At 40.7% G+C, this 25,604-nt stretch overlaps 1 protein-coding gene across 1 annotated transcript in view; it reads right to left on the bottom strand.

Annotated features, from left to right (window-relative positions):
* stk25b (serine/threonine kinase 25b) overlaps positions 1-25,604 on the bottom strand; it is an 89,540-nt gene that overhangs the window by 56,910 nt on the left and 7,026 nt on the right. The gene's annotated exons all lie outside the window — the stretch shown is intronic.

The raw sequence follows: 25,604 nt of genomic DNA, 5'->3' as shown, positions 1-25,604 counted from the left end.
ACAAGAAATTCTGTTTTATTATAATGTACCACTTAGCACTCAAGACACCTAATATTGACTAATATCTACTTCACTATATCGTGCTCAAAGATTGCTAGTTCTCATTATTCTGTCCCCTAGGGTTGCTCACACAAAATTAATATCATCCATTATAGGCTATATTGTAGAACACTCAATGAAAGCTTGCTATTTTATAGTTCAATGTGAGGGCTTCACCAGAAGCGATATATGCTAGGATTATGTTTCTACTTGTGGGAGGGGGATGAAAGCGACATGCCATCAATTTGAGATTATCATGTTCACAAGAAATATCTTTACCCAGAAAATATTTAGAAAGTGGAAAATCACTACAAAAAGTAGTTGATGTGAATAAAACAGATGCATTTTGAGGGAAGCCTGATAGAGAAAACGAAGAAAGGAACAGAAGGTTTTCCGATTGGATGAGATAGTGAATGGGGTGGGGGGGGAAGGACAATGGCTTATGAGAAATGTAAGTGCAGTATGCACCAGTTAAGCTGCACAGTCTGTTTCTGTGGTGCTGACAAAATGTATTGTAATAAACTATTTTTCATTAATTCATGGGGTGAGGGTGTTGCACTTACTGCCCATCCCTAATTGCCCGGCAGTTACGAGTCAACCACAATCCGGTGGGTCTGGAGTCACATGTAGGCCAGGCCAGGTAAGGATGGCAGTTTTCTTCCCTAAAAGGACATCAGTGAACTGGGTGGTTTTTCTAACAATCAGCAATGGATTCAATGCATCTTTAGATTCTTAATTCCAACTTTTTCTTTTACAATTGAATTAAATTCCACCATCTACCATGGCAGGATTCAAAACTGGTTCCCCAGAACATCATGCGAATCTCTGGATTACCACTAGGCCTCAGTTGTAATGGTCAGGAGAAGTGCCCTCAATTTCAGTCACAGCTGCATTTGCCCATTCAAAGCCCTGTTCTCCATGCATTTTAAAAAATCTACTTTTGAGGCTGTATAATGTGGTCGTTCCCTTGTCAGACCAAACCTCAAAAAGGCAGAAAATATCATTCCGGCAGTTCAATCCAGTCACTGCTCGAGTTCTTGCAATAACTTTTGCCCAGCTCAATTGCTGGCTGACCCAAGGAGACCTATTCTTCACCCATTCATGTTCATAAATCAGCTTCCTCTAATGCAACTGACATTATCGGAGCCACAATCTTAAAACATATTAACGTGTCCTTGAAATTGATTTCACTGTGTCCTTGGAAGAACTCAACAGATGAATCAAAAGCAATCCCAAAATCATTTAGAGTCTGTCTCTTCTCAAAACACTGGTCTGAAAACTGTACAAAGGAATCATTCATTCCAGTCACTCACCACCTAGTCTTCAACAAAGGTTTATGAACATCTGCCCTATGGTTCAAACAAATACAAGGACCGGGATAAATGCAGAATGAATCAGATATTATCTTCCACATTTCTGTAGTTCAGACTCAAAGAATCAAAATGCTCAGAAAAATATATTTGGAATATATTTTTAGAAACACGGAATTAAGTATTCCTGTAAGATAGTGAATTCTACCAGACTCAAACGGTTTAAAAATAATTTAATAAAAAAAACCTGCATCTTATACAGAATAGTCACACACAAAAGATTTTCCCCAGATCGATATAATAATGGGCAGAGTGTGGGCCAGATGGAGGGCAGGCTGCAAAGCTGGAGAGCAAGTCAAGGGCCCTTCAGTTTGAAAGCAACTGTGGGATGCAAGGACAAGTAAAGTGAGGACAGGTGTGTGTGCCAGAATGGAAACACCCACTTTACAACATTTTCGGCAGTAAATGTTAAAAAAAAAGATGCAGTTGCATGTTCATTATGCTCTGTGGCGGCTGGGGTCCCTCACTCAAAGAATGTCTTATAGCTGCTGGCAGCTCGTACCGAGGCTACAGTGCCTCCTGGTTGGGGGGGGGGGGGGGGGAAGAAAAGAGCACAGGAAAGGTGACAATTCACTTTGGTGAAAAGGGGATTCTTTGGAGATGGAGAAGAAGTCTGAGCTTGAGCAGGCAAAGAGTGCAAATCAAGTCAAGGTGGGGAGTAGCTTGCTTTGGTTGAGAGAGTTTACTTAGAGTTTTCTGATGTCGCCTTAGATTTTATTAGAGTTGCACATTGTTGCCTTCCTATAGTCACTTAAGATACAGGAGACAATCTTCCCCCTCAAATATGTAATACATTTTTCAGTAAACAGGAATTTAGAGAATTTGAACAACCAATGTTTGCTCTTTGTAACCACACATGCTGAATAGTCACTCGGGCAAGAGGCTTATCAGATGGATCCTTAAAAAGGGAGAGATAAGAACAGAAGACTATTTGGTAGGGTTAGAAGGCATAGGTTCAAGTGAGTACACACACGCAGGATCTGTATGGCCTGTTTTTAATTATTTATTATATATAATTCGATGTAAACTGAGCTAATGTACGAGTGCGGCACGCCATATAACCTGCATATAAAATTTTTGAAGGTGTTGTAAATCAATGATAAAAATTTAATTGTGAGACATCAGCAAGTTAATGCCAAGATTCTGAACCCAAACCGGAAAAGTGTAATTAAAAGAAAAATCCCAATACAAGACCAATTAACATTAATAGGAAGCACGGGTTACATAATTCTTTTTGAGATTCTTGTTTTGGGGTTGACAGCGTTGATTAGAAACGTAGCAAGAGGTAAGTTGCATGTAGGCAAAGACTGGCGTGCCAGGACCCCAAGAGGCATTGGTGACTGCAAAAGAAACATGCAAACATTGAAAACAAGAACAGGAGTAGACCATTCAGCCCCTCTAGCCCTTTCCACCATTCAATATGATCATGACTGATCACCGAACTCAGTACCATATTCCCACTTTCTCCCTATAAACTTTGATTCTTTTACCCTCAAGAACTATATCCAACATCTTTCATGAAAGTAATTCTATGCTTTTGCCTCAATGACTTTCCCTGACAGAGAGTTCTACAGGCTCACCACTCTATGGGAGAAGAAATCTCTCCTAATCTCAGTCTTGAATGGCCTGCTCTGTATCCTAAAACTGTGACTCCTGGTTCTGTACTCCCCAGTCATTGAGAACACCTTTCCTGCATTTACCCACTCATTCTTCTAAAACTCTAGTCCTAACCGATCTACTTTTGCTTTATACATCAGACCTGCCATCCCAGGTTTACTAAACCTTCATTGCACTCCCTCCATAGCCAGAACATCCGTCCTCAGACAGAGACAAAAACTGCACACGCAACTCAGAATGTGGTCCCACCAAGGCCTTGGAGAATTGCAACAAGACAGCCCTGCTGAACCTGCATGATTACTTCAGTGACTGGTGTACGAGGACACTCAGACCTTGTTGCATCTTGCTCTTTCCCAACCTATTACCATTCAGATAATAATCTGCCTTCTTGTATTTGCTACCAAAGTGAATAACCTCACATTCATCCACATTATACATCAGTCAAGCATTTTCCTCTTGCTCAATCTGTCAATCTAACAGCTTTGACATGCCCACCCAGAAATGATCGGGAAAAATAAATTTGATTTAAGAACTTACAATTTCTAGCTACCTATTTGGCATTACATACAGAGAAAGACATTTTCTCAGATGGAAAACGATAATCCACAAGGATTGCTGCTGTTCACCACTGACATAGATAATTTGGATTTTGGGAATTAGAACAGCAATATCAAAATTTTCTGATGATAACAAATGGGAGCGGACCGGGGATAAAGTTAATAGAGGGGAAAGCTACGATGAGATAACAAAATAATGTTACCAAATGAGTTTGTCAATGCCAAATAAGTTTCAACATAGGCAAGTTTGAGGTTGTGAACTTTGGTTGAAGGTATAATGGGGCCAACAAATCCTTGAAACATAATTTAAACTGGGTAATTAAAATCTAAGGATGCAGATATTTAAACTATGTTGAACTCTGTTGCTACTTTACCAAGTCAAGAAAATGCTTGCAATGTACTGGGGTTACTACTATAAATAGAAAATTCATAAACACAGAAATTGTTAAATTTACATAGACCATGATTAGACCACATCAGATCACAGTTCTGAACACCATTTGACAAAAAGGACATAGAAGTACTGAGAAAAGGGCAAAATAGATTTACTCAGTTCTAAAGTATTATCCTTGTAAGTTTATCCGGAAAAATTCAACAGGCTCTTTTCTCTTGGGGGAAAATAAACAGACTTTTTGGGTTATCTAATATTATAAAACATGGGTAAACAAGGTAGCTACAGAGAAGTTTCTGCTTACAGGGAGTCCAAAAATATAGGAGACAGTGTGGGCTAAAAAAAAAACCATTTACCTTTTAGATCAGTTTTCTGCTGGGGACTCCTGGACAGTAGCCTATGAAACAACAGAAACTTATCCAGGAAACACTGGAGTTAGCAGAGGAGAGAATCGGCAAGTAAACCACACTCCCGTTCACAGCAGTCAGTGTGCATGCAATCTTTGTAGGTTTAACTACCCAGCTACTGTGAAAGAGTGAGTGTATAAACTAAGATTGGGTTGAGGGTGCCAGTTGGGCGAGTGGGTAGCTTCCCAGGAGAGTGAATGAGTGTTTAGGGAGCATTGAGGGGTCAGGTCCTTTTTGTTTTGGGTGATCAGGGTGTAGGTAGGTTGGGTAGTCTTTTAGGTAGAGGATGTTGGAATTTTGTCTGAGGTTGGGGAAGCGGCTTTTGAGGGCATTGGTATATTCTTATCATATTAGGGGCTGCCTCAAACAGTGGTATCAGGGTGGTCATTGACGTGTTGTTTGTCGGGAGGTTCACGTTAATAGTTATGCCGAAGTTAGAATGGGTTTTAATCTTCAAGCTTTTCCTGGTAACTGGTACATTTCAGTCAGTTGGAACTCTCTGAATTCTCCAGCATTAAAGGGCCTCTTTTAGAGCCTTCCAGATATAAGAGAATTGCCAATTGGAATTTTCAAATTTTTGGGCAATTTCTTCAGTATCTGACGTGTCAGGATTTTCACATGATCCTGACATACAACTCCAGGCTCCCTTGCTACAATGACTATTTTTTATTCACTTGTGCAGCATGGGTGTCACTGGCTGGGCCAGCATTTATTGCTAATTCCTAGTTGCCTTTGAGAATGTGGTGGTGAGCTGCCTTATTGAACTGCTACATTCCATGTGCTGTAGTTAGACCCACAATGTCTTTAGGGAGTATATTCCAGGATTTTGACTGAGTGACAATGATGGAACAGCAATATATTTCCAAGTCAGGATGGTGAGTGGCTTGGAGGGGAACTTGCTGCCCTCTCCTCATCAGAATTTCCTTGGCTGTTAAATAAAGAAATTCAGGGGAAACCTCAACCCAGAAAATGGTGAGAATGTGGACATTTGAAGACCCTGTAGAGTCCTGTTGGGCTGGAATGCTTGCCTTTATGTTTAAATTCCATATAATTTGACATAAAAGAAGCTATTGGAAGAGTTTGGTATAACTTGTATATTAAATTATTATGAGTACTGGGAATCAATGACAACTTTAATTATGTGGTTTGAGGGACATTACCAAGTTCATTACTAAGATCTGAACCCAGTGTTTAAGCTAATGTAAATTCAGAACTGTGAATGCTAGAAATCTGAAATAAAAACAGCAATTGATGAAGAAACTCAGGTCTGGCAGCAACTGTGAAGAGAAAGCAGAGTCCAATATTTCGACTGTGCTTTCTCTCCAGAGAGTAGTGGCTGTCCAACTAAACACAAGCAAAAGTAAAATTTGAAGCGTAACAAGAAACCGAAACAAAATGTGAAGCATGATCGAAATATCCAATAACAATGAAAATTGCCCTTATTAAAAAAGTGCATCATTCTTCTACCTGTCCTGTACTTGGTTATCGTTGATGTGGACAAGTCAGTGTTAGACTGGGATGGATAAAGTTAAAAATCACACAACACCAGGTTATAGTCCAACAGGTTTATTTGTAAGTACAAGCTTTTGGAGTGCTGCTCCTTCATGAGGGAGTTGGTGGGGCAGGATACACAGAATATCGAATTAATAGTAAAAGATCAACGTGCCATACAAGTGATGCAGTGTATTAGACAAATCTAGATGGCTGTTAAGTCTTTAATCACTTAGAATGGGGATGCAGGTTTTGAAGCAGTCCTTGTGATTTTAAATAAACCTGTTGTACTATAACCTGGTGTCATGTGACTTTTGACAACGTATGGTTCTCACATCTGTTCCTCCACTGAAAGGTTTTTTAAACTGCTTTACTTTCGAAATGCGAATTGCACTTAAGGGAGTCAGAAAGCTTGGAGACAAAACAAAAACTGAACAGTATGTTTAGAAATGCTGATGCACTGAGGAAGAAGGGGACAAGAGAGGGGTAGGTGGGAGGCTGATCTGCAAGCAATCAATTAAGGAAATAAGGAACTTGGTAAAAGCAATATTGGGAAATCAGAAATAAAAATAGAAAATGCTAGTAACACTGATCAGATCTTGTATTATTTGTGGACAGAGAAACAGAATTAATGTTTCAGGTCAACGATCTTTCATTACAATCTTCCTCTGACTTCTGATGAAAATAGTCAAATCTCTCCATAGCAGTTGCCAGAACACTACGAGGTTGTCTGTCTAGCATGTTTTGTTTTTATTGTTGTTTATAGCAAGAATCTTGGGTCTTGGGATTGCAGCCACATAGGGTCACAGATTAAATTAACAGGAAATCTGTTTCAATCCGTGTCAGCTCTTCTGAAGACCAATAAACGCAATCTCGCATTTCTACTCTTTCCATATATCCCAACGATTTTTTTGTTCAACTATTTGTTCAAGTCCCTTTAGAAAGCTTTAATAAATCTGTTCCCACTGCTTTGAGGTATTTGGTTGATTAGATCAAGGATCGTAAAAAAGCTTTTGACACGATTTGTTGGTTTTAGTTACTAAAACAAGGAACCTTGGAATCAAAAGGTCAAGAATGACAACATGTAGGCAGAAGTTGTGCTTTCTATCTTTGAAATAAATTATCCCAGTCTTCTATTATTATTATCAGTGACAGGAAACACTGAGGAACAATGCATTGTTGGGGTACCTGGTCTAATATGTGCAGTAATATAACCGCATTCCATAGCTTGGCGAGAGATCATAAGACCATAAGACATAGGAGTGGAAGTAAGGCCATTCGGCCCATCGAGTCCACTCCGCCATTCAATCATGGCTGATGCGCATTTCAGCTCCACTTACCAGCGTTCTCCCCGTAGCCCTTAATTCCTCTAGACAACAAGAATCTATCAATCTCTGCCTTGAAGACATTTAGTGTCCCGGCTTCCACTGCACTCCGTGGCAATGAATTCCACAGGCCCACCACTCTCTGGCTGAAGAAATGTCTCCGCATTTCTGTTCTGAAATGACCCCCTCTAATTCTAAGGCTGTGTCCACGGGTCCTAGTCTCGCAGCCAGTGCATTTTAAATGACATGTCTATGTGCAGAAATTTCACAAGATTAATCATGCATGTTGTAAAGTCTGTGTTACTGAACTCAACCATAAAGATGAATGAGTACTCTTTCATATACCCAATCTGAACTTGGAGAGGCTCTGAGGGTCATGAATTGAATGCTCAGGCACAAATCTCTCTGAAGAACTATTTCCTATCATCCACCAGTGTCCAACAGGGGACTAGTTAGCTCAATTGACTGGTTGGCTCGTCTGTAATGCAGAGTGATGCTAACAAAGCGGGTTCAATTCCTGCACCAGCTGCAGTCACCATGAGGCTGAACCTTCTCAACCTCCCCTCTTGCCTGAGGCGTGGTGACCCTCAGGTTAAATTCACCACCAATCTCTTCCTAAAAAGCATCAACCCTTTGGTTTTCTGGGCTGGTGGCAGCTTTACCTAGTTCTGAATTTTAAAAAAATGTTAACATTCATTTTAAAATACTTAATGCTGAACAAAAACAATGCTGTTCTGAGCTTCATAAGTCAATAAGTAAAAACATTGCCAAGTGAAGATGTAAACATGACAAAGAGTTTGAAATTAACTAACTTCCTAGTGAAGAAGCTATGATCAGTATCAGTATTGAACAATACAACCCAAGAACTGCTCATGCTGGAAGTCAGACGTAAAAATTGCTAGGATATATAAGGTCAGGCAGCACCTCCGGAGAGAAAGCAGAGTTTACATTTCGCTTCTTCAGAACTGATTGCAGCTACGAAGAAGTTGATATATGTGCTGAAAATGTGGAGGGGGTGGGGATATATGGGGGGGGGGGGGGGGAGGAAAAAAAGAGTAAATGTAAGTGGAGATGGAGACGAGAGAGAGTGAAAAATTGTGGGGCAGACAAAGGAATAGGTAAAGGTCAGCCTGAGTATCAATAATGGATAAGGGGGGGGTCCATTAGTGGCTGTCAATGGGTGGTAGCAGCACATGTAATGACAAGGACTGGTCTGTGGGGCTTGAGTAAGGACATGGGAGGTGTTCAGGCCCTAAAATTATTGAGGTCAATATTAAGTCCCAAAGGTTGTAGGGTCCCCAAGCGGAAAATGAGGTGCTATTCCTCTAGCTTGTGCTGAGCTTCACTGCAGCAAGTCTGAGACAGAGATACTGGCCAGGGGCCAGGGACCAGGAACCAGGGACCAGGAACCAGGGACCAGGGACCAGGGACCAGGGACCAGGGTGGTGTGTTGAAATGGCAGGCAACAGGAAGTTCAGCGTTATTTTGGGGGAAGAACGTAGGTGTTCTGCAAAGCGGTCACCCAGTCGGCGTTTCGTTTCCCCAGTGTAGCGAAGACGCACCCCACCTGGAAGGTACGTCTGGGGTCTTGGCTCGTGAGGAGGGTGGATGTAAACAGGCAGATGTTACACCTTCTGCAATTGCATGGGAAGGTGCCGTGGGGAGGAATTGGGAGTGAAGGAGGAGTGTACCAGGGTATCCCAGAGGGAACGATTCCTGCGGATTGCTGTCAAGGCAAGGGAAGGGAATATATGTTTACTGGTGGCACCCCGCTAGTGGTGGAAAGGACAGATAATGATCCTCTGGATGTGGATGCTAGTGGGTAGTAAATGAGAACCATGAGTCCCTATCACTGACGTGGAAGGGAAGTGAAGGGGTGAAGGCCGAAGTGCAGGAGATGGGTCAGGCATGAGTGAGGGCCCCGATAACAACGGTGGTTCGGAATCCTCAGTTGAGGAAGAAAGTGGACTTTTCTGTGGCCCTCCTATCAATAGAACAGATGCAATGGAAATGGAGAAACTGTTGGAGAAGTCTTTGCAGGAAGCAAGGTGAGAGGGTGTACAGCCAAGTAACTGGGAGTCAAAGGACTTGTAACCTGCTGAGTTTTGTTTTTGTTTCAATAATCAGTATCTCTGCGTTGGGAAACACAAGGGAATAAACATCAGTTTGGCACCACACACAGTCTGATCCACCGGAGAGGAAAGCTAACTGTGTAAACTGGGTGTGGACAGGGTTCTGAAACTGTTCATAATTCAATAGCCATCCTGCGCTACTGTTTTGGACCACAGTTAAATAACGGTCACTTAAATGATATATCAGTGGACAGTCAGTGCCACTAAGTGATAAACCAAAGAGAAGGAAAGAGAGAGAGAGAGAGAGAGAGAGAGAGAGAGAGAGAGAGAGAGAGAGAGAGAGAGAGAGAGAGAGAGAGAGAACATTTTACATAAAAATGCTCCAGCTTTTTCAACTACAGCAGATACACAGCCAGTCACAAATGAAATCTGATCCCTAAATGAATCCACCCTGAGAGGGAAAAAAAAATCTTTGTAAGCCTTCCAAATCTCTCAACACCAGGGAGATTTCAAACAGCTGAAAAATTACAAGAGTCGGCCAACCCAAAAACGGTTTCTTTATCGTTCTGGCATGTGGAAAAGAAAGCAATATGAGATAGCTTCAAACAAGTATTTCTATTATTAGCTGCCATGTCTGGATCTCTGATCCTGCAGTGATTTATATTCTTTTAAATGGATAAATAATTACAAAATGGTCAAAGAAACTCATGACTGAAAAGAGTTTTCTTTTGACTGTGGACACAGAGGGTATGGTGGAAGTATTAAATACACTTATTTTCACGGAACAAGTGGATCTTGACAATTTACCAGTAAAAAGGACAATAACAATGTTGAGATAGGATAAAATAAGAGAGGTGGAACTTAGAAAATGTTGGGAGCCCTCAAAATATAAAAAAATGCTTGACAATTGTGGGATGCATCAAGTAATTGCTTTTAAGACTGAAGAAAGAAAGTCATAAGATCAAAAGCACACTATATATCTAGTTAATGTGATTGTCTGCCTTCACTCCACTTTCCTGCCTACTTCTCAGATCCTTGGCTTGCTGAGAGACCAAAGATCTGTTTCAGCCTTAAAAACATGCATAATTGAAGCATCCAGGACCATAACCATTTGAGGTAGAAAATTCCAATGATTCACAACCCTTTGGGTGAAGATTTCTCCTCAGTCCTCAATGATGGCCCCTTATCCTGAGATGGTGCCCATGTTCTGGATTCCCTAGCTAGGGGAAATCAAGCCATGTCTATCCTGGCAAACCCCTTCCAGGAACCTATGATCAGAATCTTAATGAGATCAGCACAGGCCCAATTTAGTCAACCCCGCACCATAAGAGAATCCCCTCATCCCAGAAATCAATCTGGTGAACCTTTACTCTATAGCCTCCAGTGCAGGTATAACCTTAAACATGGAAGCCAAAACTGTGTACACTGTTGCAGGTGTGGTCTCAACCAAGTCCTGAAAAATTGTACCAAGACCTATTTATTCCTACACTCTAATCTCTTGCAATAAAGGACAGAATGCAATTGGTCTTCCTACCTGCTTGCTGTATCTAATAGCTAATTCTGTGTTCCTTGTTCGAGTACATCCACGTTCCTCAGAACCTCAGTGATATGTTTCCTGCCTTTTTAAAAAATCTTCTGTTTTTCAATTCTTACAACCAAAGTGATGACTTCACACTTCCCCACATTATAGATCATCTGCCACCTTGATATCCAATTACTTCGCCTGCTTAAATCTCTTTGGAGTCTCTTTGAATCCTCCTCACAGCTTACATTCCCATTCATGTTTGTATTATCAGCAAACTTCATTACATTACTCCAGTTCTTTGTTCAAGTTAATAACACGTTGTAAATAGCTCAGACTTCAACAATGATACTAGTCAAAGCTTGTCAATTTGAAAAAGCCTCATTTAATTCCTGCCCTCTGTTTTCTGTATATGAACTAATCCTCTGTTCATGCTAAAATCTTTTCTACTACATGAGCCCCAATCTTGCCAATGAATTGTCTGTGTGACACCTTATCAAATACCTTTTGGAAATCTAAGTATTGGTTCTCCATTATCTACTTTAGTTATATCTTCAAAAAACCCTAAAATTTGTAAACCATGATTTCTCTTTCGTTAAGTCACGTTCACTTTGTTGGATCATATGATGATTTTCTATCAAACTAGCATTTCTTTGCTGACTGATGTCAGGCTAATTGGCCTATAGCTGTTTTTGTTTAATCTGTCTTGCAAGCTATTAATAATTCTTTGTTGAGTTTTTGTCTTTTTTAAAATGGAATGCATCTTTGTTGAGCATTTGAAACGTTTCTTTAAAATATTTCCACTATTTATTTGTCACCATCCCATTTTGGCTTTTCATCTAAACAACTTTAGTCAACCCCACCTTTATAACTACGTAATGAGCTCTGATTAAGTTCAAAATTCTTGTTTGGGACCAGAAGATGTCCCTTTCAAACTTAATGTAGAATTTAATTGCATTCAGATTACATGTGAAATTACTAAGTAGTCCTGCCTCATTGCAAAGTAATAGATCTAAAATGGCTTTGTCCTTAGTTGTTTCCATAATGTATTGTTCCAGGAAACTGTCACTAAAGCATTCTACAAACTTATCTTCCAGATCACCTTTGCCAATTTGATTAATTTTCAAATTGATTAATTCAAAGACCCCAACAATCATTACATTGCCTTTGTTCCAAGTTCCAATTATTTCTTGCTTAATGTACTACATAATTCTACAGCTACTGTTAGGGACCTGAACCAAACCTCCATCCAAAATAATTCTATGCCCTGAATTTCTGGGCTAATCAACCTTCTTTTCCACCGTCAAAGTGTTGCATACCCTTGTTATGACCAGTGCTCGGGCATGGGTCCCCAGTCTGCTACAATTTCAGACAGGATACCTTACCTAATATGGAGGATTGAGCTAGCTTCCCTTGGTTATTTACCCGTCCCCTCAGTTGGTCGAAACAAGCTTAATTCTGAAAAGATTCCATCTTTCTCCCAGACCCAAATAAACTTGTTTTAAAAGGTGCCAATTTAACCAGGTTTTCTTGAATTAAAAAAAGTTATTAATTACTAAATGCAAAAAGATAGTAATGCAACACACGTCCACACAGCTTAGAAGGGAGTCCTGAAGGTAAAAAGGTTATATAAAGATATATGGATCAGTGTCTGAATTGTTTGCAGTGAGTGGACAGTTGAATTTTGCAGCATTTTGGCTGATATTACTAGTAATCTTGATGTTGGTAAATGGACTATCAATTTTGACATTCTTGGCTCTAGTGGTTGATTGAAGTTCTTTGTCCTGATTTCTTTTAATAGTAGCTGACTGGCAGCACTCAGACTGGAATCTTCTTTCTTTCTTTTACCTAATGCAGGGGCATTTGAAAGCCGTTCTTACAGCTGTGACATTCACAGCATAGTGGCCCAAACATTAGTCTGTATCTTTTCATCTGATGCCCTAATGGTGCAGGTTTTAACCCCTTTTCTTTGTATTTGCCTGTTTTGTGATCAAGCCACAAAAAATTTTGCAAGAGGTGTTTTCCTGGTTTTTTTGGGGGTGAGGCAGGGGGGGCGGGGGGTGAGGAGGAGAAAGAGGATGAATAAGCCACCTCACAATCACTTTTTGTTTCATTTCTCGCTGATTGAACGTCCCCAATCCTCGACAGTTGAGGTATTCTATGGGTCTCACACAGGACTTTCACAGATAGTAACTGAATTTATATCTACTATCATTTCTGGATGGTAGCAGATTTTTTCTTAAAAAAAACAATTGGACTTTAAAATTTAACAATATCCCAGATATTCTGATCCATCATGACATCATGTATATTTATTTGTCAACTTTGATCACCACATAATCATGTCTATGTAGAAGTGATTAGATTGAAACCATGTTATTTATTTGTTCAATGAGTTCATTTTTTTCTGCTGTTTTATGCATTTACATATTTCCCATTATTAAATACACAGACTTTATTTGCTAAATCTAGTCTCTTCTTGTCCCATGCAGCTTGTCTTTATTCAAACTATTAAGATATTTTATTGTCCTTATTTTTCTCCATAGATTTCTCAATCGCCATTCACCAGAGCCCTCCAATAATGTTTAATTTAAAGCCCCACTCACAGCCAGGACACTGATCCCAGTCCAGTTTAAGTGGACCCCCCCTGCCAAAGGAACAACTCCCTCTTTTCTCAAGCTTTGCTTCTACCGTCCCATTAATCAAAACTCCTCCTTCCCACAACACAACATGAAGTGTACTTAATTTGTTAATCTGTTTAACCCTGGGTTAATCAGTGAATGGTTCAAGTAACAATCCATAGATATTACTTTTGAGGTACTAAGTTTTAATCTAAATCCTAGCAACTCAGAATTGTTTCAGCAGAATACAATTCCAGGTTCTACCTGCTGTTGCTATGTAACTTTGACAAATTCCTCTCCCACTCCAAATCTGTCTTCAGCCACGAGGAAGAGGCTGTACATCCCCGTCTTCACCACATCCCATTTGAATGACACCCTGTACCATTTTGTCATGTTCAGTTTGCTCTTCCCACCTTGCCATCCTTGTTCTCATTCCCAGGCTTACTGTTTGAAGTCAAAAGCTAAGGATCTGCAATCGGGAATATGCTATACTTTCCGAGTTCACCATACATCAATATTACGATCACTGTTCTCTTTGATGTGTTGATGTGAAATTTAATATATATTAATGTCCTGGAGTTAAATATATACAATTTCAGAGAAGTTACAGGATAGATGGAGGTGCAGTGTGTCTGAGATGGCTGCTTGAAGCAGCACCCTGCCTGGAGCCATCCTCCACCTTCTCCCCCCTAAGACTGTATGTTCTTCCTTTTCAGAGAACACTAATTTCCTCTTGCATGCCTTAATTTAACTTGCCACTCACCACACCTTCAGGCAGTGTGTTCCAGATCCTGACCACTCACTGTGTGGAAAAAGATTTTCCTCATATTGCAATGGCTTCTCTTGCATCAGTCCTCTTTAGTTCTTGATCATCCCACTACATGGCAGGTTTTCTCCTTTCTATACTATCCAGGCGCGTCAAGATTTTGAACACTTTTATTAAATCTCCTCATAAACACAATTTCTAATCTCGTACATGATTAAAAAGTTAGTAAATAAGGAGATAGGGACAGCCTTCAGGAGGACAGACAGCCTGGAGAAGTGGGTAGTTGAAATATAACACAGAAGACTGAAGTGATACATTTTAGAAGGAAGAAAAAAGAAAGGCAATAGGAACTTGATTGTGTAATCTGAAAAGAGATGCAGGAATAGGGAGACTACAGTGGTGCACATCTTTGAAGACCATAGGGTGAGATACGAGGAATGATTAAACAATGGGATTCTCGGCTTTATTAACTGGGCAGAGAACAAAAACAAGGAAGTTGTGCCAACTGTTCATGAGCCACTGCTTCAGCTGAAATGGTGTGTTTCATTTTGGGTAAAACATTACAGGAAGGATGTTGAAACTTTAACAGAAAATGCAAGACAGATGTTTTATAATGATATTTAGAGTCAGAGATATACAGCACAAACAGACCCTTCGGTCCAACTCGTCCATGCCGACCAGATATAGAACATAGAAAAGTACAGCACAGAACAGGTCGTTAGGCCCACGATGTTGTGCCGAGACTTAATCCTAATGTAAAATATAGTATCTTAACCTAAGCATCCCTCAACTCACTTTATCCACGTGCATGTCCAGCAGTCGCTTAAATGTCCCCAATGACTTTGCTTCTACCATCTCAACAGGCAACGCATTCCATGCATTCACAACTTTCTGCGTAAAGAATTTACCTCTGATGTCTCCTTTATACCTCCCTCCTAATATCTTCAAACTATGACTCCTCGTACCAGTCAACCCTGCCCTGGGGAAACGTCTCTGGCTATTGACTCTATCTATTCCTTTCATTATTTTGTACACCTTGATCAGGTCTCCTCTCTTCCTCCTCCTCTCCAGAGAGAAAAGTCTGAACTTATTCAACTTTTCTTCAAAAGGCAAGCCCTCCAGTCCAGGCAGCATTCTGCTAAACCTTCTTTGCACCCTCTCCACAGCCTCTGTATCTTTCCTATAGTAGGGCGACCAGAACTGGACACAATATTCCAGGTGTGGTCTCACCAGGGACTTGTAGAGCTGCAGCAAAACCTCGCAGCTCTTAAACTCGATCCCCCTGTTAATGAAAGGCAAAACATCATATGCTTTCTTAACAATCCTTTCCACTTGGGTGGCAACTTTCAGGGATCTATGTATGTGCACACCCAGATCCCTCTGTTCCTCCACACTGCCAAGAATCCTGTCTTTAATCCTATATTCAGCATTCGAGTTCGACTTTCCAAAATGCATCACTTCGCATTTATCCAGACTGAACTCCATCTGCCATTTCTCAGCCCAGCTCTACATCCTGTCTATGCAACCTGCAGTAGCCCTCTATACTGTCGACGACACCTCCAACCTTTGTGTCATCTGCAAATTTACTAACTCACCCCTCAATCTCCTCATCCAAGTCATTTATAAAAACTACAGAGCAGTGGCCTAAGAACAGAGCCCTGCGGGACCCCACTCAACACTGACCTCCAGGCAGAATACTTTCCAACTGCAACTTTCCTTCTGTCAGCCAGCCAATTCTGAATCCAGAAATAATCAACCTAATATATATCTCAACCTAATCTAGTCCTACTTGCCAGCACCCGGTCCATATCCCTCCAAACCCTTCCTATTTATATACTCATCCAGATGCCTTTTAAATGTTGTAATTGTACCAGCCTCCACAACTTCCTCTGGCAGCTCATTCCATACACGTACCACCCTCTGTGTGAAAAAGTTGCCCCTTAGGTCTCTTTTATATCTTTCCCCTCTTACCCTAAACCTATGCCCTCTAGTTCTGGACTCCCCCACACCAGGGAAAATACTTTGTCTATTTATCCTATCCATGCCCCTCATGATTTTATTAACCTCTAGAAGGTCACCCCTCAGCCTCCCACACTCCAGGAAATACAACCCCAGCCCTGTAGCTCAAACCCTCCAACCCTAGCAACATTCTTGTAATTTTTTTCTGAACCTTTTCAAGTTTCAAAACATCCCTCCGATAGAAAGGAGACCAGAACTGCACGCAAAAGTGGCCTAACTAATGTCCTTTACAGCCGCAACATAATCTCCCAACTCCTGTACTCAATACTCTGTCCAATAAAGGAAAGCATACCAAACGCCTTCTTCACTATCCTATCTACCTGCGACTCCACTTTCAAGGAGCTATGAACCTGCACTCCAAGGTTGGAATGAGAATTAAGATCAGTTACATGCAGAAACTGGGTATGTTCTCCTTAGAACAAGGTGATTAAGAGGAGTTTTGATAGATGTATTCTAAATCATGAATAATTTTTATAGGAGTAAGGAGAAATAATTTCCAGTGGCAGAGGAGCTGTTAAAGCGAGGACAAAGATTTAAGGTGATTAAAATGGCATAAGCTCCTCCTTCCAACTATTGATTAAGAGACTGAACAACTAGTGCGCCAACTGACCAGTGTCTTCAGTAAAGAATGGAAGTAAAAGAAGAAGATTGGTGATCAAAAGAACTCAGAAGGAGGTAAACAACACCTCAGTGAATCCTGTGGATTAGTGCTACTGAACAGTACCCTCCATTTTGTCCCTCCACCCATAACCTCCATTTTAATTTTTTAATATCCATCTGCACATATGTGTAGGGGTAGAGTTTAAATTAAAGATCTATAAAGCTAAGTTATATTTGTTTACCTGTGCTTAGAACTGCTTCACTTGTAATAAACAGCAGTTTCTTGTTAAGTACAGAAATTTAGATGTGTGTTCTATTAATCAGAATGTGTCAACCTGGTAATTTGGAGAACTGTGAGTAACTTGGTTAAATCTTTAACTTTTGTGATGACCCTGGGAGTACTGCGGCTCAAGTATCAGTACATTTCCCCAGTTGGGGTGTTACAATAATGCCACTGAATGTGATGATTAGACTCTCTCTTGGTGGATGTGGTCATTGCCTGGCATACATGTGGCATGAATGCTACTTGGCACTCTTGGCTCTAATCTCCAGCACCTGCGGTCCTCACTTTCGCCGAGTTGATTTTAACCTCACTAATCTTGTTTGACAAGGGCTCCTGAATCCCTTACTTGGTCAAATGCTACCTTAATGTTAAGTGCAGTCACTCTTGCCTCACAACAGGTGGTCAGCTTTTTTGCTCACATTTGGACTAAAGCTGTAATGAGATCAGGAGCTGAGTGCCCTGGTAGAACTCAGTATTACTAAGTTATTGCTTTGCAAATGCGGCTTGATAGCACTGTCAATGACCACTTCCATTCCTTTACTGGTAATTGACTACACGCTGATAAGTAGTAATTGACCAGGTTGGACTTATCCTGCTGTGTGTGTACAGGACATACTTAGACAATTGTTGGCTAGATACCAGTGTCGCAATGGAATAGCTTGGATAGGGGCACTTAGCTCTGGAACGAGTCTACCATATTGTTGCCAGAATGTTGTCAGTGCCCATAGCCTTTGTAGAATTGAAAGCCTTCTGCCATTTTTGAGATTACATGGAATGAATCATTGAGAAAGAGATATTTCTGGTACCTCTAACTCCTGTTCATTGTTTAATTTGCCCACTATCATCCATGACTGGGTGTGCAGGACTGCAAGGGTTAGATTTGATCCTTGGATTGTGGGATCGTTCATTCCAGTCTATTGCACGCTGCTTCCACCTTTTGGAGTCTAGTAGTGCTGTGTTCTAGTTTGACCAGGTTGATACCTCATTGTTAGGTATGCCTTGTTCTATTCCTGGCATGCCACCAAAATGCTTTCTCCAGGTGGTGTTCAATGTGGGGAAATACTGATTCATCAGCTCAGGAAGTGTGGGTGTAGGTGTTAATCAGGAGGAAGTTTCCTTGCTCATTTCTGACCTGCTGACATGAGATTTTGTTGGTCTGGAGTTGGAGGACTCCCACAGCAACTCCTTCCTGACTGTGTACTTGCTCGGTCTATCCTGCTGGTGGGAGTGAAAACATCCAAGGATGGTGATGTCTGCAACATTGTCTGTAAGGTACAATTTAGTTCTTTTTATTCATTCATGGGATGAGGGCATCACCAACCAGGCCAGCATTTATTGCCCATCGCTAATAGTAGAGGGTAGTTAAGAGTAAACCACAGTGGTGTGGGTCTGTAGGCCAAACCAGGTAAAGGTTGGCAGTTTCCTTCCCTCAAGGATACTAGTGAACCAGATGGAATTTTCTGAAAACTGACAATGGATTCATGGTCATCATTAGACTCTTTATTCCAGAATTTTGTTTATTAATGAATTCAAATTCCACTATCTTCTGGGGCAGGAGTTGAAACTGGGTCCCAGAGCAATAGGTGGGTCTCTGGATTAACAGTGCAGTGATAATACCACTAGGCCATTGCCTCCTCAGTGAGTATGACTATGCCAATCTCATTAGTCTGCAAGACAGCTCTCTTAACTTTGACGCAAGCACAGATGTTGATAAGGAGGACTTTCCAGACTCAACAGGGAATGCCCTGATAACCCTTTTTCCACAAAACAGCAGGGAGTGGGATCTGAAATACACTATCTGAAAAATGCTGGAAGCAGAATCAAATGGGTAAATACCTGAGGGATAAAAATGACTGGGTAAGAGGACAGTGGGATTAATTGTATACAAAAGAGGCAACACAGGCAGGAACAGTTTAGGATGGGCAAAGAAGGCTTTCCCAGCCAGAAAAGCCCACATGCCATGAACAAATAAGGAAAATTTCCCAGACTTTAAACCTCATTAAAATGTTTTAACAACATTCAATCATGTTTCATAATTCAATAAACCCATTCAATTGCTAGGTCTAAATTGAAGAGATTACTCTAGTGACTGCAAGAACAACAAGTTGCTTTTGTATTGGATTTAGTGAAATGCGGTTGAATCTGGGGCGAAAACAAAATCTCTCTCTTACCTTTATTGATGCTAGCAAGTCTAAGTATGACCACTGCCAGAGACACTGACAAGGGAGACAGTAGCAATTTGGTATCATTAAGCCAGAATGAATTCATGACTATTTCCCCATTAACTTGCTCCATCAGGCTCCACTAGAATACAACCATTTAGAACATTAGGAAAAAACAAAAATAGGTTTGTCCTATGAATTGAGCTTGTGCTTCACTCTTTGAAGATGTAGCTCGGTCTATTCCAGTTTCACCGAACCACTCCCTCCCTTTCTTAAATCTGTTCTTTATAGTTTGTCGAGTTTCCACACACTGATAAGTGCTTCTTCAAATTCTCACCTCTATCCAAACAAAGGGGGGTTCTCAGCACACACAGCTACCGCAGAACTGACTCGTGATACAGATCACACCCTGATGTGCATTGAGGTCAGAATGTTATCTCCTGAAGCATTTTCATTGTCTGCAGAAATGTTGTCCTTGTATTAACTTCAGCTATAATGCCTACCCGGATAACAACACAATCAAGCTCCTCAGCTTGATTAAACTGCTACCTCCAGCATTCCCAACAAAGTGCAGAGGTGAAACGGAACTTACTTCAAAACATCATTGAGAGTACCATTCTCTTTAACAAAAACAAAACCAGAAGCTTCCAAGCAGTTTAAGAATAACATTATTGTGATTAAATGAAAACACAAGATGCTGGAGAAGCTCAGCAGATCAGGCAGTATCGGTGAAAAAAGAAATAAAGTTTTCATTCTGAAGAAGAGTCAGATCCGACTTGAAAAGAACTGCTTCTCTCTTTCCAGATCTGCTGAATTTCTGAAGCATTTTCTGTTTGTATCTCAGATTTCCAGCATCAGCAGTATTTTGATTTTATTATCAGAATGATAAAACCTTTTACTGAAACCAAGTGGTCCAATATTATTATTTGCAGTAAAAGATTCCAAGTAGAAGACTCCAAACAATAACAGACTGCTAAACACTACCCACGTCATTGCCAGAATACCCAGATATCCTTTGAAACAATGCTCGGAATGCTTAGAACATGTCAGAAGGGATGGAAAAGGCAACAAGCCCATCAGCAAAGAATTGGTTCCATTGAAAACCAAAGGAGGAGAGATCATTATGGATGGTAATAAACAGTTGGAGTGATGAGTGGAGTACTTCCTGTAGTTATATTTTAGTAAGAACACTGTCACTAAGTAAGCTCTTGACACCACAGAAAGCCTGCCTGTCATGGATATCGATCCAACAGTGCAGGAGCTTAGCAAAGTTATTGATTGTCTGTCATTTCCAAAGCTGCAAGTTATGATGCTGTACTACCTGAACTAGTCAATCACAAGAAACTCCTGCATCAACAACACAAACTTGTTTGCCTTTGGCGGAGGAAGGGGGCCATGCCTCTGGATGTATACATGCAAAGGTTATGACTCTAAAAGAACAAGGGGGAACTATTACTTTTGCACCAACTATTAATGCATCCTTCTGTAAAGCACCATAAGAGTCATAACTTGTCAAATTACAGATCCCAGTGAACGCATCTATCCCATTCCCAACAAAGTTTCAGTACTGAAAGATCTTTTTAATTCTGGCTGCTCCCAGAGAAATGCGTTGAATAAAGGAGACCACTATCACTCTCACAAAGACATCTGATCATGTGAACAGAAGCGATATAATTGCTAGAGAATTGTGGACAACCAAAGCTGCTCAATGTGATTGCCTCTTTCCATGAAAAGATGATCGGTTACATCACCCATGCCAAGGCAATGTTGGGAGCCTTTAGGATCTGCAGTGGAGTTCTGGCACCAAACTCTTTGCTAGCATATTTTTCTCTTTGTTACGTCATATGCATTAGCTTACTTATAGAAGCTATGCACTTACACAGCAGAACTGGCAAAAGCTGTTTAGTCTGGTTCACCTGGAGTGTGTTAATTCCATCAGTATACTCTCGTCACTAAGCCGGACTGTTGACTTGGCCTTGTTTAATGGACAGTTGATAGCCATAAACTCAAGGACCTTTTGAATGATGGGCCTCTGTGTCATGGCCAGTTGTATGCCTGCTAGGAGGTCACCTGAAAGTAAGATAGCAAGATGGTGGATATTGCCAATGCTAACTGGGAAATACTCAGAGCTGTGACCTCTGGAGAGGCATTAGAAGTAGGAAGTAGAAATGAGAATCAAATGAGGACGAGGAAGTTGATTAAGTATCTATAGTATCTATAAATGCCGGAGGAAAGATCACAGAAGCGCTTCACAGGAGGCTCCCAAGCACTGAGGATGTCACCTAGACAGGGGACGAAACGTCTGCAACACAAATTCCCAACTCGGCAAACAGAACCGCAACAAAAGGGAGAAAACTGGGAATCAAAGAGTGGCTAGCCTCACAGCAGTAATAGGGAAAGTGCTGGAATTTATTGTAAAGGATGTGGTAACAGAACACTTAAAAATACCAATGTTATTACACAAAATTAACATGGATTTAAGAAATGAAAACCGTTTGACAAATCTACTGGAAATTTTTGAGGATGTAAATAGTAAATTAGATGAGGGAGACCCAGTGGATGTGATGTATTGATTTTCAGATAGTTTTGATAAAATAACAAGCTTTTCACACAGAATCAAAGCAAATGGGATTGGTGCTAATGTAGAATTAAGAATTAAATAGCATTTTGAAAACAGGAAGTAGGAATACATGAACCATTTTCAGAGTGGAAGGCAGTGATAAGTGCTTGGCCTTTGGCTTGGCCTTTGGCTTGGATAATTGATGCTTGGCCTTTGGCTTGGATAAGCAAATCAAGAGTAAGATTTCCAGCTTTGCTAACAACAAAACTACATGGGAGAGTGAATCGTGAGAAGGGTGTAGGGAGACTTCAGGATGATCTACACAAGATAAATGAGTCGATAAATACATGGCAAATGCAGGATTAGCGTGGTTCAGTGTAAATCTGTCTGCTTCGGTAGGATCAACAGAATGGCAAAGTTATTATTTAAATTAGGATCAACTAGGAAAGGTTGATGTATGAAAGAATTCAAGTGTCCTTGTACACAAATCACTGAAAGTAAGATTGCAGCATGCAGCTAGGAAGACAAGTGATATATTGACTTTCATTGCAAGAGGACTGGAATGTAGGGTGAAAGAGTCTCACCGCACCTGTATGGGGCCTTGATGAGACTGCATGTGGAATACTGTGTGTAGCTTTGTTCTCTTTACTTATCAAGGGGTATACTTGCCACAGAGGAGGTGCAACAATGGTTCAGCAGACTGATTCCTGGATTGGCAAGTTTGTCATTTGAGGACAGATTAGGTCAACCGGGCCTGTGTCCACTGGAACTTAGAAGAATGAGAAGGGATTTCATTGAAAATATGTAAACTTCTGTTAGGGCTGGACTGACAGGATTGCAAGGATGATCTCTCTCCTGGCCAGGCAATCTCGAACAAGGGGTCACGCTCTCAGGATACGCAGTAGATCATTTTGGTCTGAGATGAGTAGAGTGGTTTTCATTGATAGGGTGGTGAACCTGTGGAATTCTCTACTATGGAAGACAGAGGAGATGATGTCACTGAATTTAAGAAATAAACAGATTTCTGAAAGCTAAAGGTATCAATAGCTATAGGAAGAAAACAGGATTATGGTGCTGAAACAGAGGATCAACCATGACCATAATGAATGGTGGAGCAGACTTGATGGGCTAAATGGCCTACTCCTGCTCCTATTTTCTATGTTAAAAGCTCAGCTGGTCAGCAGGAGAAAAACAAGTGGTTAGTGAATCCTCCACCTTCCCAGTCCACCATTTTCTTCAAAGTAAAACATGTCAGAAATTGTTGTTAGAGTGTGGCTTCTGAACTACATCAGGCAACATTTAACAGAGTTGACCACCACAGCACAAACAAACAAACAATCTCACATGACAGATGAACGAACAATATGCTGATATCTAAGCAGACCCTACCCATAACCTCCTTCCAACTTTCCTTAGCTGTATGTTTTTCTACCCTGCATTACTATTGCCGGTCACTCCCACTCGATCGATCGAACAAACTTACCTGGAATCCTGTGAATTTCTTTTTCCCTTTATCAAGTGGAACAATATTTATTCCAATCTTACTCAGTTTCCACATGACCTCTTCCCTGGTTAGACTGATAATATGGGTGGCACCATTTTGTACTTTTGACTGTGTAAATTTCATGGGACTGAAATAATTTTATCCCGCATCTTGAAATGATCGACCTCTGACTCTTCCCTTCCCCAGTACCAATTTTTATAATGCACCTTACAGAGACATTTATTACAAAGTCTACCAACGCCAACGACTTGAATTTACATGCCCCAAGTAGGGTGTCTCCAGATCACCAGCCTGGGTCTCTTAATTGCTAGTCCAGTGATAAACCATCTGAGGGCAAGGCAGTGGTACTGTGTGTAGAATTAGCAAGGAGTGCATGCATTTAGTCAATTGAGGAACAACATTCTCTTCCACACCTTTCTGTTCTCAGAGGATGGGAAGCAACAGGGTTTCTTTAGGAGATGAAGAGAAAATAGTGATGCTGGACATCTGAATTCTAAACAAAGAGCTGGAAATATTCAGCAGGTCAGTCAGCAATTATGGAGAAAGATAAAATTACTTTTCAAACTCCAGATGTTGCCTGATGTAAACATTTCTGGCCTCTTCTGATCATTAGAAGATGACATTATTTACAACAATTGGAAAATCTTACAGCTATGTACATCTCCTGTTTCCAACCCCTTTTGCCCCCTATTTCACATCACTGTGTCAGCTTTTACTCATAACTATGGATACAGGACTTTGTAATGAAAATTGCTATAATGATATTCCCTACCAGTGGTGGTGTATTGAGCTTTTTGGTTTGGTATCCTTATCTTTATTCATCTGTACTGTACAGAAACCTCTACATTCTAACCAATGCTAATTTCCAGTTTCCAAATTGCTCTAAATGTTTCTTCAAAACCTATGATATTAAAGTTAGAATAATATATTACTGGCCTAAAAATCCCTCATCATTTCATGAAAATAATACTCAATGTTAATGCCCCATTTGTAATGGCATGGGAGATTGTCAATAGTGAATACCAATCAATCAGCCATATAAAAATCTTACAGCAAAGAAAGAACACCTTTGACCCATCAGGACTGCACTAGTCATTCCAACTCCATCTTTATGGACCCATTTTCTACACCTGGGGGAGATGGCATTTTGGTGCTCATCTAAATAGTTCCTGTCTCTGCTACTCTTAGAAGTAGTGAGTTCCAGATATACACAACACCACAGGTGAAAAACAAATCCCTCAAACCCCTTTAAACCTCCTGATGCTTATTTTAATGGTAAGGTCCTAGGAAGTGTTGCTGAACAAAGAGACCTTGGAGTGCAGGTTCAAAGGAGATGGATATGATAATGAAGGCGGCATTTGGTATGCTTTCCTTCATTGATGCTGCCAGACCAGCAATTTGTTTTTGAAGCAGCAAAGAAAAGGAAATTGAGGGTTTGGTGAAGAAAAAGAAGGAAGCATATGTCAAGTATAGGCAGGATAGATCGAGTGAATCCTTAGAAGAGTATAAAGGCAGTAGGAGTATACTTAAGAGGGAATCAAGAGGGCAAAAAGGGGACATGAGATAGCTTTGGCAAATAGAATTAAGGAGAATCCAAAGGGTTTTTACAAATACATTACGGACAAAAGGGTAGCTCGGGAGAGAATCAGGCCCCTCAAAGATCAATAAGGCGGCCTTTGTGTGGAGCCGCAGAAAATGGGGGAGATACTAAATGAGTATTTTGCATCAGTATTTACTGTGGAAAAGGATATGGAAGATATAGAATGTAGGGAAATAGATGGTGACACCTTGAAAAATGTCCATATTAGAAGAGGAAGTGCTGGATGTCTTGAAACGCATAAAGGTGGGTAAATCCCCAGGACCTGATCAGGTGTACCGTAGAACTCTTTGGGAAGCTAGAGAAGTGATTGTTGGGCCTCTTGCTGAGATAGTATTGAGTGCAGGAGTTGGGAGGTCATGTTGCGAATGTACAAGACGTTGGTTAGGCCACCAATATTGCATGCAATTCTGGTCTCCTTCCTATCGGAAGGATGTTGTGAAATTTGAAAACGTTCAGAAAAGACTTACAAGGATGTTGCAAGGGTTGGAGGATTTGAGCTATAAGGAGAGGCTGAACAGGCTGGGACTGTTTTTCCTGCAGCGTCAGAGGCTGAGGAGTGATCTTATAGAGGTTTACAAAAATATGACAGGTATGGATAGGATAAATAAACAAAGTCTTTTCCCTGGGGTGGGAGAGTCCAGAAATAGAGGGCATAGGTTTAGGGTGAGAGGGGAAAGATATAAAAGAAACCTAACGGG

Source organism: Chiloscyllium plagiosum, unplaced genomic scaffold, assembly GCF_037043375.1.
Source record: "Chiloscyllium plagiosum isolate Xiang-an unplaced genomic scaffold, Cpla_swu_hap1 HiC_scaffold_13, whole genome shotgun sequence".
NCBI lineage: Eukaryota > Metazoa > Chordata > Chondrichthyes > Orectolobiformes > Hemiscylliidae > Chiloscyllium > Chiloscyllium plagiosum.
Note: the sequence above shows the minus strand (reverse complement) of the source record. Positions and strands in the feature narration are given on the sequence as shown.